At 44.1% G+C, this 14,952-nt stretch overlaps 1 long non-coding RNA gene across 1 annotated transcript in view; it reads left to right on the top strand.

Annotated features, from left to right (window-relative positions):
• Window positions 1-8,135: 8,135 nt before the first annotated feature.
• LOC140687596 (uncharacterized) overlaps window positions 8,136-14,952 on the top strand; it is a 64,925-nt gene continuing 58,108 nt past the window's right edge. Inside the window, exons 1-2 of the long non-coding RNA XR_012061995.1 lie at window positions 8,136-8,293; window positions 11,647-11,878. This is a non-coding gene — a long non-coding RNA (uncharacterized lncRNA). The remainder of the gene's footprint in view (window positions 8,294-11,646; window positions 11,879-14,952) is intronic.

Raw genomic sequence — 14,952 nt, 5'->3', positions numbered from 1 at the left:
CTCAAGGTTACATAGCTGGTGGATGCCAGAGTGAGGTTTTAACCTGGTGCACTAAGATCAAAGCTCTGTTTATCAGGTACCAGAGCAATAGGCCAAGCAGAAAAGGAGGCGAAAGAGTGAAGAAAAGGGGGGAAGACAAGAGGGAAAAGGTGGGGGCAGGAGAGTAGGGCAGGAGCACCTCTGGCCCTTTGGCTGGTGAACGAGGCTGCTTTTTCATAGGAGACCACTAGGGGGTGACAGTGACCAGCAGGCCACATGCAGGGGCCCCAGCCTGGGCTGTGACACCCTAACCTGCTTCCATCAGGCTCAGCTGCTGCTGGGCTCTGCCCTTGAAAAAGAAACAGACAATTCATAGATCTTTGCCCTTTTCCAGACTCACACTGTTTGCTCTCCCACCCCTAACCTGAGGCCACCTCCCTTCTGTAGGGTATTTTAAAAAGCTTAAGAAAACCTAGTTGGCACAGTCTGTCTGGGGACCAGGCTGGCCTGGCCGTAAGTTCATCCCTTCGTTCAGCAGGTATTTGTTAAGCACCTTCTGTGAGTCAAGTGCACGTCCTGTGCTGGGGACAGAGCCATTACGGAGACAGACAAATTTCTGCCTTTGTGGAGTTTATAGTCTTTTTCTTTTTTTTTAATGGAGGTACTGGAAATTGAACCCAGGTCCTCATGCATGCTAAGCACACACTGTACCACTGAGCTATTCCCTCCACGGTAGAGTTTATATTCTTATTCAACAAAATAAGTACATAAAATGTAGAGCATATCAGATGTCATAAGTGCTTTAATAGAGTGACAAATCAAACCCCTCAGTTCCAGGCAAACCAGAATGGTTGGTCACTCCAGCAAAAGAAAAGCAAGAAAGGGAGCAGAGGGGGAAAGAAGGGTGTGTGTGTGTGTGTGTCAGTTTTTAAAGGAAAATCAAGGAAGACCTCACCAAGAAGTCAGTGTTTGAAAAACAACCTCAAGGAAAGAAGGAAGGGAGGAAAACACAGTTATCTAGTTGAAGAGCATTCCAGTTGGTGGGAACAGCAAGTGCAAAGGTCCTGAGGTGGGAGCTTGCCTCTGTGCATGCAAAGGACAGTGAGGAGGTCAGTGCGGCTGGAGCAGAGTGGGCAGGAAGGTCAGAAGGGAAGACATCAAATCATCAGTAAACTAAGGGCAGGGGTTGGGGGAGGCAGGCTGAATGAGATAGGGAGTCACTGGGGGTCTGATCTGTTTTAGCAGACCCTATTCTTGTGCTTATTGAAATAGACTAAAAGCTATGAGGGTAGAAGCAGTTTAGAGGCTGTCACAACAATCCAAGTGAGAGGGGAGGTGGCTTACATCAGGGCTGGTGGGGAGGGATTGGATTCTGGATTTACTTTGAAGGTAGAGTGGAAGAGACTCCCTTACACAGTGAACATGGCAGGAGAAAAGGAGGGATCGAAAGGTGACTCTAAGGCCTCCGACCTGAGAACGTGGGGGATGGAGCTGCCACTAACTGAGATGAAGAGACTGTGGAAGGAGCAGACTGGGGAGCAGCAATCTGCCAGGGGCTCTGTCATAGACAGGTTAGAGCTGAGGTGCCCACTCAAGGTCGTGGCCAGTGGGTAGGTATCTGAGCTCAGGCACCAGGTCTGGGCTGGGGGTGTAAATGTGGGAGCTGTCTTCCAGACGTGGGGTTTAAAGTGCATGTGAAACAGGAAAAAGAAGGGGTCCAAGGACTGAGCCCCTTGCACCCTAACAAAATTCTAAGCATTGGCACCCTGACATTCTAACTGCACACACCCCACCATTCTAACCCTTTTGACCTGCAGTTATAATTCTGAGAATTTACCCTGAAGAGACAGATCAGTGTGACAAGACTCATGCACATTGTTTACAATAGTCCCCCAAATTGGACACTAGTCCTACAAATTGTAAACATCCATCCAAAGGAGACTCAGCAAATAAACGGGTGCCCCTCAAGAGGGAACTCATGGCAACCTGCTGCACACACAAAGTGGAGAGCTGTGCGGCTGTTCAATGGAAAGGCTTAGATCTTAGTGTGCTGACCTGGGAAGATGCCTGTGAGGTGTTAAGTGAGCATTGCCTACAGAAGGAGCTAACTTTTTTTTTCTCTACTGTTATTAAAATATTTTTATTGTGAAATTTGCCATACACACAGAAAAGGGAGACATACACACAAAATTAAGGATTATAATATGATAAAGCAAAATAATAAACCATCAGCTGTGTTACAACACAGAACATTAACAATATCTTAGAGCATTTCTGCATGCCACCCCCAGATCTTATCCCCTTCGTGCCTTCCTCTCAATTTTTATGGTAAGGGGTCCTGTGGTTTTCTTTGCGTTTTTCTACATGTATTTGTATCCTTACACAATATATTCTTTAGCTTTGCCTTTCTTTAAATTTTGTATCAGTGGAAATATTCTATATGTATTGTTTTATTTTCATTCCGTTCCATTGGTCTTTTATTTTCCCAAAAGAAGAATTTGTTGTCTAATATTCTTTTATAATAGCCTTGATATCTGGGAGGGCACATCTCCCAGTGTTTATTTTCATCAACATTCTCTTGACTATCCTTGTCCATTTTCTCTTTCATTTGAATTTAAAGATAAATGTAAAGTTTCATAAAAAGTCCTGTTGGTATCATAGTTACATTGACTTTATAGATTACTTTTGGCAGATGTGACATATTTATGACATAAAGTGTTCTAATTTATGTCCATGATATGTCTTCTCATTTATTTCAGTCTTGTTTTATATCCTTTGATGATATTTAGTTCTGTTCTCTTTTGTCTTTTTTAGGTTTATTTCTAAGGACCTCATTCTTATTGTAAATAGGAACTTAAACATTTATATTTTATAATAGGATATTTGGTGATGAACATACTGTTGATTTTTATTTGTTTATTTGTGTATAGTTATCTGTTGCTGCTACAAAAAGGTATCACAAATGTAGTATTTTTAAAACAGCATACATTTCTTGTTGTACAGCTTCAAAGGTCACACTGGGCTAAAATGAAGATGTCAGTAGGGTTGTGTTCCTTTCTGGAGGCTCTAGGGAGAATCTGTTTCCTTGCCTTTTCCCACTGTCTGGAGGCCATTTCCTTGGTTCATGGTCTTCTTTCATCTTCAAATGGAAGCAACATTGCTCCTCCCTGACCTTCCTTTCATTGTCACATCTTCCCTTTAAAGGACCATGGAGTTGGATTGGACCCACCTTGGATAATCCAGGGCAATGGCTCCAGTTCCAGGCCCTTGACCTTAATCACATCTGCAAAGTCCATTTTGCCATGCGAGGTAGCACATTCACAGATTTGGGGAATTAGGAGGTGGAAGGAGCTAGCATTTTTAAATACTGTGTGTCAAGCACTGAATTTAGGCCTTGGTGGAGATTATTGCATTTAATTCTTGATAACATTAGAAGTAGACACTATATCCAAATCCTCATCTTACAGATGAGGAAACTGAGGCGTTAATGGTGAAGGACCTTGCCTGTGGTCACATAACATGGGGTAGAAGGGGCAGCATTTCAAACCACTGGGCTGTAGAATGTTTGTTCCTGCTTGGATGAAGATATTTTAGATCTGCACCATTTAGAGGGGTACAGAACACACTTTACATGTGGCTGTTTTTCTTTCTTCTTTAGCTGCTTCTGTGGTATTTGAATTTTTTTGTCCATATGATGTATTCTATAATCACAACACCAAAAGTACCTTTCCCGTGTTAAGGGAAAAATAAAGGAAGAACCAAAGGAAGACTCACCTGCCCTGCCCTCTTTCCCAGGGACCTGACCTGCCACCACATGGGGTCACTAGATATCAGTGCCAGAGCCGAGGTGGTATGCTCCAGTGGCCACTAGGAAGTGCAGCCTAGAAGCACCCAGCCAGAATAGAGTCCCTTATTCCACAAATGAGTATGAAGATGTGGAAATGTGCAATGACCAGGGGGAGGAGCAGAGCCTAGACCTGACAGAACTCAGGGTCCAACCAGAAAGCCACTGAGAGAGTGCTGTCCTCAAGGCTCTTCTGGGAGCTCAAAGGGGTCTGTGCCACCTGGGGATGTCCCTGACCTTCCCTGGCTGCACCTCACCCTGGATTCACTCACCCAGTGACCCTATTTGTCCCAGGGTCCAGCTCCATCAGGCAGTGAAGACCCTAAGGGCTTCAAATTTTCACTACTGAAGGTCCTTACTTCTAAAAGGCTGGAAGCTCCCCTAACAGTCTGGTGGCTCTGGTGCCCACATGCCCCGACCCTGGAAGGGGAGCTCAGGGGCAGGAGAGAAGGCTGACAGATGCCAGGGTGGGGCACCTTTGGAAGGCCTGCCTAGTGGACCCCAACTCAGCAGAAGACCTTGCCTCTCCCTGCCTTCCCTCCTTGGAAATCTCCCTTCTGCAGGCCAGGCACAAGGAGTTGGCCCTGGTGCTCTGGGAATGGCATTCACTCATTCATTCATTCATTTCTTCCCACGTTCATCCTTGCCAGCACTATTGAGTATTTACCACACAGGGAGCACTCAGCATACGTCATCTCATTCATTCAGTAACAGTCTTTTGGCATCAGTTCAAGTGTCTGCATTTTACAGATGCGGAAGGTGAAACCAAGCAAGGCTAAATAACTTGTCCGTGGTCACCTAGCCTCTAAGTAATGAGCCTAGACTCAAATTCTAGCTCATCTGATTCCAAAGTCTGCCCCTTGACAGCATTGGGGGGCAGTATCTCTTAGCAATTAGTGGATCCAGGCCACCACACAGATCTGCCACTTACTGGCTATGTAGTCTTGAGTGAGACTTCATTACTGTGGGCCAGGGTCTTCTCACCTGTTAAGGGGGTTAATCATGGTCCTACCTCCCTGGGGACTGGGGGTGGAGGGGTCAACTGAATGACTCTGTGTCCAGCACTCAGAACAGTGGTGGCCACATGTGATTATTACAGTCCTTCAGTTTCATATTGTGCCATCTGCCTCCGTGTGCTGTAGGGCACACATGGAGTATCTGGGAATACAAAGTTGAATAAATCATAGTCCCTGCTCTTAGGGAGCTCAGTGTCTAGGCCATTTGAGTCACCTGGGAAGCTTTTGAAAAACTTAATGCCCAGGCCGCACCCCAAGGCCATTAAATTAGAACCCCAGCTGTGACATCAGCATTTTAAAGCTCACCAGTGATGCACAGGTCCCTCAGAGCAGGACCATTTCTTGAACTCAGGAGCCCTGGCCCTGTTCCCCAAGAGTTCCCAGGGGTGGTTAGTCTGAGTGGGGCGTATGGGAAGTGGCCTTACAGTGGCACTAAATGAGTTAGGATTTATTGAGATAGTTTACATATGGTCAAATCCACCCTTTATAGAATAGTTCTGTGAGTTTTGGCAAAAGGTACAGTTATGTAACCACCACCACAGTGAAAACATAGAAGCTCTGTCGCCTCAGAAGTTTCCCTGTGCTGCCCCTTTGTGGTCACCTCGTCCCCTCGTCCCCTCGTCCCCCGGCCCCAGGCGACCACTACTCTGTTCTCTGACCTGTAGTTTTGTCTTTTCTAGAATGTCATGTATATGGCATCGTACAGTATGGAGACTTGGAGTCCGGCTGCTTTTACTCAGCCTCGTGTGTTTGAGACTCATTCGTGATGTTCATGAGCCAGTACTTTGTTCCCTTCCCCTGCCGAGTAGTGTCCCCTGTGTGGGTATACCACAGTTTGTTTACCCTTCACCAGCTGAAGAACCTTTGGATTATTTTCAGTTTGGGGCAATTATGAGTAATGCTGCTATGAACCATAAACATTCATGTTCAGGTTTTTGTGTGAGGATATTTTCACTTCTCTAGGGTAAATACCTACAGCTGGATCACTGGCTCACACGGTAAGCGTATGATTAACTCTCTCAGAAACTGCCAAGCTGTCTTCCCGGGTGGCTGTACATTTTGCATTCCCACCATCCGTGGTGCCAATTCCCAGTGCTCACATTTTTGCCACCACTTGGCACGGTCAGGGATTTTGTTTTTGTTTTTGTTTGTTTTTAATTTTAGCCAATCTGGTGGGTGTGTAGTGCTTACAACTTTTTTTAAGTTTATGAATGTACCAAAAACATCATGTTGACATTTTTAATCTATACAGTTTTCATTTGTTAATTATACCTCAGGGAAGCTGGAGGAATTTATGAATGCGAAGAAATAAGAGCCTGTACTTGTAAATATTTTACAGACATGAGCATTTAAGCACCTATTATGCACCTACCTTCCAAAGTCCAAGGGGCGGCTGGTGTGATGGGAGGGGCACCCACGACAGTTGAAAAGCTCAACTCCCAGCTCTGTTGTGGGCTTCCTCTGGGACATTGGGCACATTACTCAACCTCTCTGAGCCTCCATTTATTTGTCATAAGTAGACTGTACAATGCCCCCTTGCAGGCATGGTGTGGAAAACCAAATGAGATAATGCAGGGAAAGCTCCTGATCCAGGGCAGGAATTCAATAGCTGGGAGTTACTACTAGCTGTGCCCTTTATGTAGCTACATTCCTGGGGTAATCTGTTCCGGCAGCAAGTCTAGTTGCTTCTGCCTTCAGGATATACTCCAAATGGAGCCCCTCACACTTCTCACGCTTCGGGTCCAAGCCACCACCCCCTCTCTCAAGTGATTGATTTCAAGAGCTGCTCTCCCTGCTCCTACACTCGCCCCCTGGTGGTCGTACCCCAAACAGCGGCCAAAGGAGTTCTCCATTTGAAACCTCAGTGCAGGGGTCCTGGTCCCAACATTCTGGTGGTGTCATGGATAGAAGTCCATCTGATGGCTCCCTCCTACAGTCCATCAGGCCTTTTGTGATCTAGCCCCTGGCTGCCTCTCAGAGCTGGTTTATTCATCTCTGTATCCCAGAACTTAGCACATAGTAAGTGCTCGAAAAATATCCTCTGGCCTGGATTCACACTAGCACTGTCAGGCCACCAACACGGCAGGTGCCATTTCTCTTCCGTTGAGGTGACTGGAGGTCAGAGAGGTGCAATGATGTGTGCAAGGTCATGTGGCACTTCTGTGGACTCTCTCAGGGACCAGGACAAGGGTCTTCTAACTCCGACTGTGACCTCACTTCTTTGCCTATCTCTCCCCCATGGCTAGACCCTAGAGCCCCACTTCTTTTTGAAGTTGGCCATGATAGGAGTGTCCACATCATGGAAACTAGCAAATCAGCCCCTCTCTCACCTTTTATCCCCCAACAAATCTGGTTGTTAGTTATTGCCAGCATGCCACTGGACATGGAGTCTAGTCTGAGGAAACTGAATGACGCCACTTTGCTCACCTGTCCTTGTCTTGAGCTTGCAACCCTCAACGTGGCCCAGGTGACTTAATCCATCTCTCCTCTCCCCTGCCTGACCTCATACTCTGTCCTGGGCCAGCTGCCAGCTGGCCTTAGGCCTATACGAACAATGAACTTCTGCACGTTGAAGGCCAAGGTGGAGGTAGTGAGGGCATCATCTTATTGGTGCTCCTGGCCTGACCCTGGCCTCTGCCTGGTCACGCCCTTCCTGTTCTCACTGTCTAAACCACGCTCTAACATGCTAGAGCCATTTCTGCCTCCGATTTTTTTCTCCTCACCTTCTCTCTATGATTCACTTATTTCCATCTTTTGCATTCTAATCCTGCTCTCTTTATCTCTGGTAATAAAAACAAGGGTTCCCAGGGGGTGGCTCATTAACTTTTAACAAGCACCTGCTATGTGCTTTAAGTGTATCCGTGCATTTAATCTACGCACCAGCTCCATTGTACAGATGGGAATAGGGAAGTACAGAAAGATTCAGCAACTCACCCCAAATCACACTGCTGGTAAGTGAGGAAACCAGAACTGACTCTAGATGCACTGTAACCTTTCTGGGAAGTGGCAATAATCACATCAGACTTAGAATTTTAAAACACGGGTTTGAGATCTGACTCTCTTACCTCCTTCTGACTTCGCTCTTGGGGCCTCAGCTTCCTTCCTTATTCATAAAATGGGATGACCAATATGTGCCCTGTCCATTCATAGGGTTGTTTAAGGGTCAAATGATATAATGGGTGTAAAAGGGCTTTGAGGATGTTAAGAGGGGAGGATAATAGCTCAGTGGTAGAGCACATGCTTAGCATGCATGAGGTCCTGGGTTCAGTCCCCAGAACCCCCATTAAAAAACAAACAAAAAAAGAAAATGTTAAAATGCTGAGCATATGAGTAGATGATTTATATATGGTTCTGTTTTCCAGTTTTCTCTTTTGCCTCTCAGAAGGGTTCTTTGTCTGCTTTGGTTGTGCCGGTGTGTGTAGCACCCAGAGGCTCCCAGACACAGAGACTCCCAGTAAGTGTAACTGCTCTTCCTCTATTCTTCAGTGGGCTCCTTTTGCTCAAGCCTTTCAGGGAGACTCATCACCTTTCCTCTCTCACTGTCATCAAGCCCAGACTCAGAGAGCAGGAGGATTCACCCCAGCAGGTTTCCAATGCTTAGATCAAGACCAGCACTGGATTGGATGGGGGGAGGGTATAGCTAAGTGGTAGAGTGCATGCTTAGCACTCTAGTCCTGGGGTCAGTCCTCAGTACCACCATTAAACAAACAAACAAACAAACAAACAAACAAACCTAATTACCACCCCTACCAAAAAAAAAAAAGACCAGCACTGGAATAAGTCCACGAACACATCTTAGACATTATAATAGAAGCCAATTGGAAATTATGGTTCACTTTATAGAAACTGGCTTAAGTAAACTTTTCAGAAGCACATTTACTTTTGTGGAGCAAGGCAAGATCTGACTTTATTTTTCTTTTAAAAAATTATTTTTAATACATATAATTTTTTCATTGAAAAACATCACTTTCTTGGAAGAATAAGTGCACAGATCTTAAGTGTACAGATTGATGACTTTTCACATGTATATAGCCACCACTCAGAACAAGACCCAGAACATTTCCAGTGTACTGGAGAACTCCCTTGTGCCCCCTCCCAGGTGATACTTACTGCCACAGTTTTGATTTCTTTTTGGTACAGTATTCAAAAGGATCAAAGTATAAGCTGAAAAATCTCCCTCACACCTTGCTGTCACCCATTTTTTTTTTCTCCTAAGAGTCAATACGGTTTCTTCTAGGTAGTGCGAGCGTGTGCCCGCCCCCCACATTGTATTATGTTTTATGTTGTATAGATTCTCCCCTTTTCCCACTAAAGGTACTTGACTATGCAATTGTTGTACACCTTGGTTTTTTTTCACTTAATGCATCTTAAAACACTGGAATCATTTTAAGAATATGCAAATTAATATCTTTACCAAAAAGCTTCCCCTTACAAAAATTTGCTTTATAAAAAATCTAAACTTTTATTACTAAATAATTCTATGCTCTGCCTTATAGCCCTCTGAGGGTCCTTAGGCAGCAAGTCTGGCTACTACATCAAAAAATATGATTCCATTAGGAAAATGCGATTCATGTTAACTTTTCAGCCCACCAAATAAGCCATTCTGCAGGATTCTATCTTATTGATGTTATCTTTTCCTTTTATAGCTCTTATCAAATAACAACATCATGGGTTTATATTCTCAATAACTCATGAGTTCTAAAGGACATGTGTGAGAAAAAAACAAAAAAAGACTAAAATTTGGAGCATAAATTGTGAGATTTCTCAAAGACTTGAATTATTGGAGCTTATTAGGTTGGAATGAATAAAAGGGGAAAGACATATTTAGTAATTTCAGACATATTTAGTAATTTCAGACATACTAAGCAGTTTTCCTGGGAAATTGATCAAGAAGAATCCATGGTGTTGTATGAACTTCCCCAGGGGAGGGCAGACCAGACCTGCTAGAGGGCAGCTGAGGGAGTGGGGCTGTGAGTTCCAGGAAGCAGAGTAGCAGCCAGGTGAGAGCTGGAAGGCTGGCAGGTAATCTGAATCAAAGTCCTCACAAGCATCAGCAAGGACAAAGGGCATAAACAGGGCCCCAAAGCAGAGACATAGCCAATGGGCAGAGCTTCTGAGCTGGACTGGCTGAGAATGGAATTAGGAGCAAGTTGGGAGGCAGCAGGTTGTTGCCAAGAGTGAGGTCGAAGTTCGCTGGTCTCCAGGTGCACATGTTGGGCACGCTGACCCAATGTATGAACTTTGTGCACCATCCCTATGAAGCATTGTTACAAGAGAATTACCCCCACCTCTGTGTCCATGCCTCTTTGCAACGTGACTTTCAGCTTCTGCTACCACAGGGTGGAATCTTTTTCACCTCCCATTGAATCTGGGTTGGCCTTGTAACTTGCTTTGACTAATATGATGTGGCAGAGGTGAGGTTTTGGCAGAAGTGAGGCTGGGCTCCTGCTTTCCTTCTTTTGGAATGTTTCTATCATGTGAAGAAGCCCAGCATGAAAGACCACAGGGAGAGTAGGGCATAGGCATCTGAGCCATGCTAGACCACCCAACCCAACCAAGCCATCAGCAGACTGCAGGTCCATGAGACCAGCAGAGGAGCCACCCAGCCAACTCGCAGACCTGCAAGAAGTGGTGGCTTGGTGTTAAGGCACCAAGTTTTAGAATGATTTGTTGCACAGATAACTGATACATCCCTCTGCCCTATAAACATACTGCTGACGTCTACAAAGGTCTCTCATGTTAGGCAACACAGAATTGTGAGACCTAGAATTACAAATATTTTATGTGTTCATAATATTCTGCAGAACCACTTCACATGTACCATTTAATTTAATATTCTGATAATCCAGTGAGGAAGAGGAAGCAGGAACATGGCTACCTCCATTAAACAGATGAGAAAACAGGCTCAGAAAGACATATGACTGTCCCAGGATTACTCAGCAAGTCAGTAGGGATACTCTTATGAACTGATTGTGTCCTCCCCAAAATTTTTTTGTTGAACCCCTAATCTCCCTTGTGACTGTAGTTGGAAACAAGGCCATTAAAGAGGTAATTAAGGTTAAATAAGATCATAAGAGTGGACCCCAATTCAATAGAACTGGTATCCTCATGAAAAAGGAAAGAAACACCAGGGATGCAAACATGTGGAGAATAGGCCACATGAGGACACAGCAAGAAGGTGGCTGTCTACAAGCCAAGACGGGGGACTCAGGAGACACCAAACCCTTGATCCTGGACTTCCGAGCTCCAGAACTATAAGACAACACATTTCTGTTGTTCAAGCAGTCCAGTTTGTGGTATTTTGTTATGGCAGCCCTAGCAAACTAATACAGATGCCAGTACTCAAATTTAGGTCTTCTACTTTTTTAGAAGGAATTTTCATAAAACAATGAGATACCATTTCCTGTATATCAAACTGGCAAAGATTTTTAAAAGATAAACTTAGGAGCAATAAGAATGTGGAGAAATGGGTTTTCTCAACTGGTGGGAGTCCAAATTGGTACAGCTTTCTAAAGGGAATTTGGTAATACTTACCAGTGGTCTTAATGATTTGTCAGTGTTTTTTTGTAATGATCCATGGCAGACTGTATTTTCTGAAGAAGGAAGCACTGATGTATCCCATTTTCTGTGCTCTTCTTACAATATGAGGTTGACACACCTCCACTAAGAGGCAGAGTCTGTTCCCTTTCTTGAACCTGGACAGACCATTGTAGTTGCCACAACAAATAGAATACAGTGAAAGTGAGGGTGTGTGACTTCCAAGGCTAGGTTATAAAAGGCATTACAATTTCTACCTTGGCCTTTTAGGTAACTCACACTGCAAAAGCCAGTGGCTATGTCACGAGGATACTCAAGCAGCTCTGTGGAGAGGTCCATGTGGAGAGGAACTGAGGCACCCAGCCTACAGACACCATCAACTTGCCAGCTGTATGAGTGAGTTACCTTAGAAACAGATCCTCCAGTCCCAGTTGAGCCTTCAGATGACTGTAGCCCCAGCCAACTGCAGCCTCATGAGAGACCTCAACTGAGACCTGCCTAGGTGAGTCCTCCTCAAATTTCTGACCAACAGAAACCATGAGAGAAAATGAGTTTTTATTGCAGTTTTATATCACTGTGTCTTGGGGTAATTTGTTATACAGCCATATATAATTAATAAACAACCTATATGTGCATGAGTAGGGAACTATTTAAATGTATTATAGTACATGCATTTAATGAAATACCATGCAGCTGTTTAAAAAGAGGAAGCTCTTTATGTATTGACATGGACAGCTCTCCAAGATGATTTGTTAAGTGAAAAATGCAAAGTGCAAAATAATATATAAAGGATGCTATCATTTGTGGAAAAAAGTTATGTATATACATATATGTGTGTATAGAGAGATAATATGTACACATGCATATATTTATATGTGGCATATATATATACACATACTATATATGTATATATTATATATATGCAAAATATCTCTGGGAAGAACATAAGATACTGGTAGTAGTGATTGCCTCTGGGGAGGGGAACGGGGTGACTTCAGAACAGAGGTGAAAGATGCCTTTTAAATTTTGAACCTCCTGATATATTATCTATTGAAAAATAAAGTTTAAAAATTGTAAATAGTGCTTTCTCTTTAACTCAGAAACTTCACTGCTAGGAATTTATCCTTAGTAAATAATCATGGCAAAGATTTAACTAGGAAGGTGTTGTCACAGCTTCATTTAATATCATAAAAACAGCCCAACTGTTAAACAGTAGGAAATTTGTTGAGTAGCTTATGGCAGTCTTGTTTCGTATCTGCCGCGATGGAAATGGTGAAGTAGAAAACAAAGTCAATGCCCGGTGAAGTGATCATGATGTAGTAATGGACAAGAAGTTATGAAATGGCAGAGCAACAATCTTATCTTTGAAGTGAATTTAACTATATAAATGTAGACGAAGGTGGAGATTTAAGATAGATACAGATAGATCTAGAAACCCAAATGTTAAGGGCGATTATCTCTGGGAAGTTAATTTTGTTTTCTTCTTTTTCATCTGTGTTTTCAATGATAAACGTGTACTACTTTTGCAAAAACACAAACTCTGAAAGTTTGTCTCTCTTTTTTCAGAGACTTGTAAATCATCCTATAAATAGCAGCTCCAGGTAGAGAATTTGAAACTTTGTTTTTAAAGATGACAGTTTTTCAAGGACAGTGACCTTTATCATTAGGTAGAGAGAGCTGCCCACCCTGTTCAAAGTCCAGGCATTTTGGTCACAACATTGACCCCCTCCAAGCCCACTGACCAGTTGTGGGGGGTCACATCCAGCCATTGCACCCCCAAACTACCCCTGATCAAAACTGGTAGGCAGGAAAGGCTACAGAATTTCTAGAGAAAGGGGGTCATCTCTGAGGGGTGATCTTGGGACCAGTCTCCAACCTGCATTTCCAAAGCCAGCACAATGCTTTCACTTCCATTGTAGGTTAAAAATCAAGTGTTACAGGCTGAAGTGTGTCCTCCCCTACATTTGTATGTTGAAGTTCTACTCCCCCACCCAGTATATCAGATTATGACTGTATTTGGAGAGAGGGTCTTTAAAGAGGTAATTAAGGTAAAATGAGGTCAAACAGGTGGGCCCTAATCCAATATGACCGGTGTCTTTATAAGAAGAGATTAGGGCGTAGGCCACACGGAAACAAAGATGAGAAGAGGGGCCTCAGAAGAAACCAGCCCTGCCAAAATCTTGATCTCAGACTTCTAGCCTCCAGGACTGTGAGAAAATCCATTTTGGTTGTTTAAGTCTCCCAGTGGTGGTACTTTGTTGTGGCTGCCTACGCAAATTAATATAGCAAGTTTCCTAAAGATACACCTTTACACAAGGTTGAGAAAATGTCCACAGTCCACCGTTTGTCCAACAACAAAGACTGTTACCTTCTGGTGGTGGGTCTGAGATGCGGAGCTGATGGCGATTATGGGGTCCTTGGGGACCCCCAGCCCCTTAGGTGCCACCACTGCAGGCTACACGTGAGCATCCCTGGCCTTTCCAGTAGGCGAAGGTGGAGAAGCACCTTCCAGCACCTATCCAGCCTGAGAAGCACCTGGAATTTGCCTCTTGATGTGGCCTCGAGTTCCCTGTCAAGACTGTAGCCCTATGTGGAGCTGCAGCCTGGCCCTGAGACCCCTGCTGGGGACCTAGTCTCACCAGCCCCACTCCAGGGACATTTGGGACCCTGACACTCCTCTCAGAGGAGCCTTCCTGACTCCCAGGCACGCCTCCCATCTCTGTTCCCAGAGATTCTGACTGCTAAGGTTCACCTCCACACCGCCAGCAGACCCTGGAATATAGCTGCTGGTCTGGAGGAATTCATGGTCTTCACATCTCTGAGACAGCCCTTTATGGGGCTGAAAAGCCCTGGGCATTCTTACCCTCTGAGGCCACATCCCTAAAATGTGTTCAGATGGACCCACAAGCCACATCACACATAATTTACATAAACTGTAGGAACTGAGTTGCAGTTGTCTAGTTAACATTTTGTAGACATTTAACCATTTCATCCTTACAATGTACTTTTCTAATTTTGGAGCTAGCAATGATCCCAGCTGTGGTTTAGGGGTTTCTATGAGTGTTTGAAAAACTGACCGGCCCTGGGCACCAGAGCCATGGACCCAGCTGAGTGGTCCCTAGGGCTCTTTCCAAGGATGTGCAAGGTGCAATGGGTGTGCTTGACCCCAGAGGAGCCCTCCAAGCACCCAGAGTCCAGTTGCAATGTCCCAACCCCCTTTTGGTGCTGTAGAGTAGGAGAGGCAGCATTTTTTTATTTTTTATTTTTATTTTTTTTAACATTTTTTATTGATTTATAATCATTTTACAATGTTGTGTCAAATTCCAGTGTTCAGCACAATTTTTCAGTCATTCATGGACATATACACACTCATTGTCACATTTTTTTCTCTGTGATTTATCATAACATTTTGTGTATATTTCCCTGTGCTATATACAGTGTAACCTTGTTTATCTAGTCTACAATTTTGAAATCCCAGTCTATCCCTTCCCACCCTCTACCCCCCTGGTAACCACAAGTCTATATTCTCTGTCCATGAGTCTTTAGATTCCACATATGAGCAATCTCATGTGGTAT

Source organism: Vicugna pacos, chromosome 20, assembly GCF_048564905.1.
Source record: "Vicugna pacos chromosome 20, VicPac4, whole genome shotgun sequence".
Taxonomy (NCBI): Eukaryota; Metazoa; Chordata; class Mammalia; order Artiodactyla; family Camelidae; genus Vicugna; species Vicugna pacos.
Note: the sequence above shows the minus strand (reverse complement) of the source record. Positions and strands in the feature narration are given on the sequence as shown.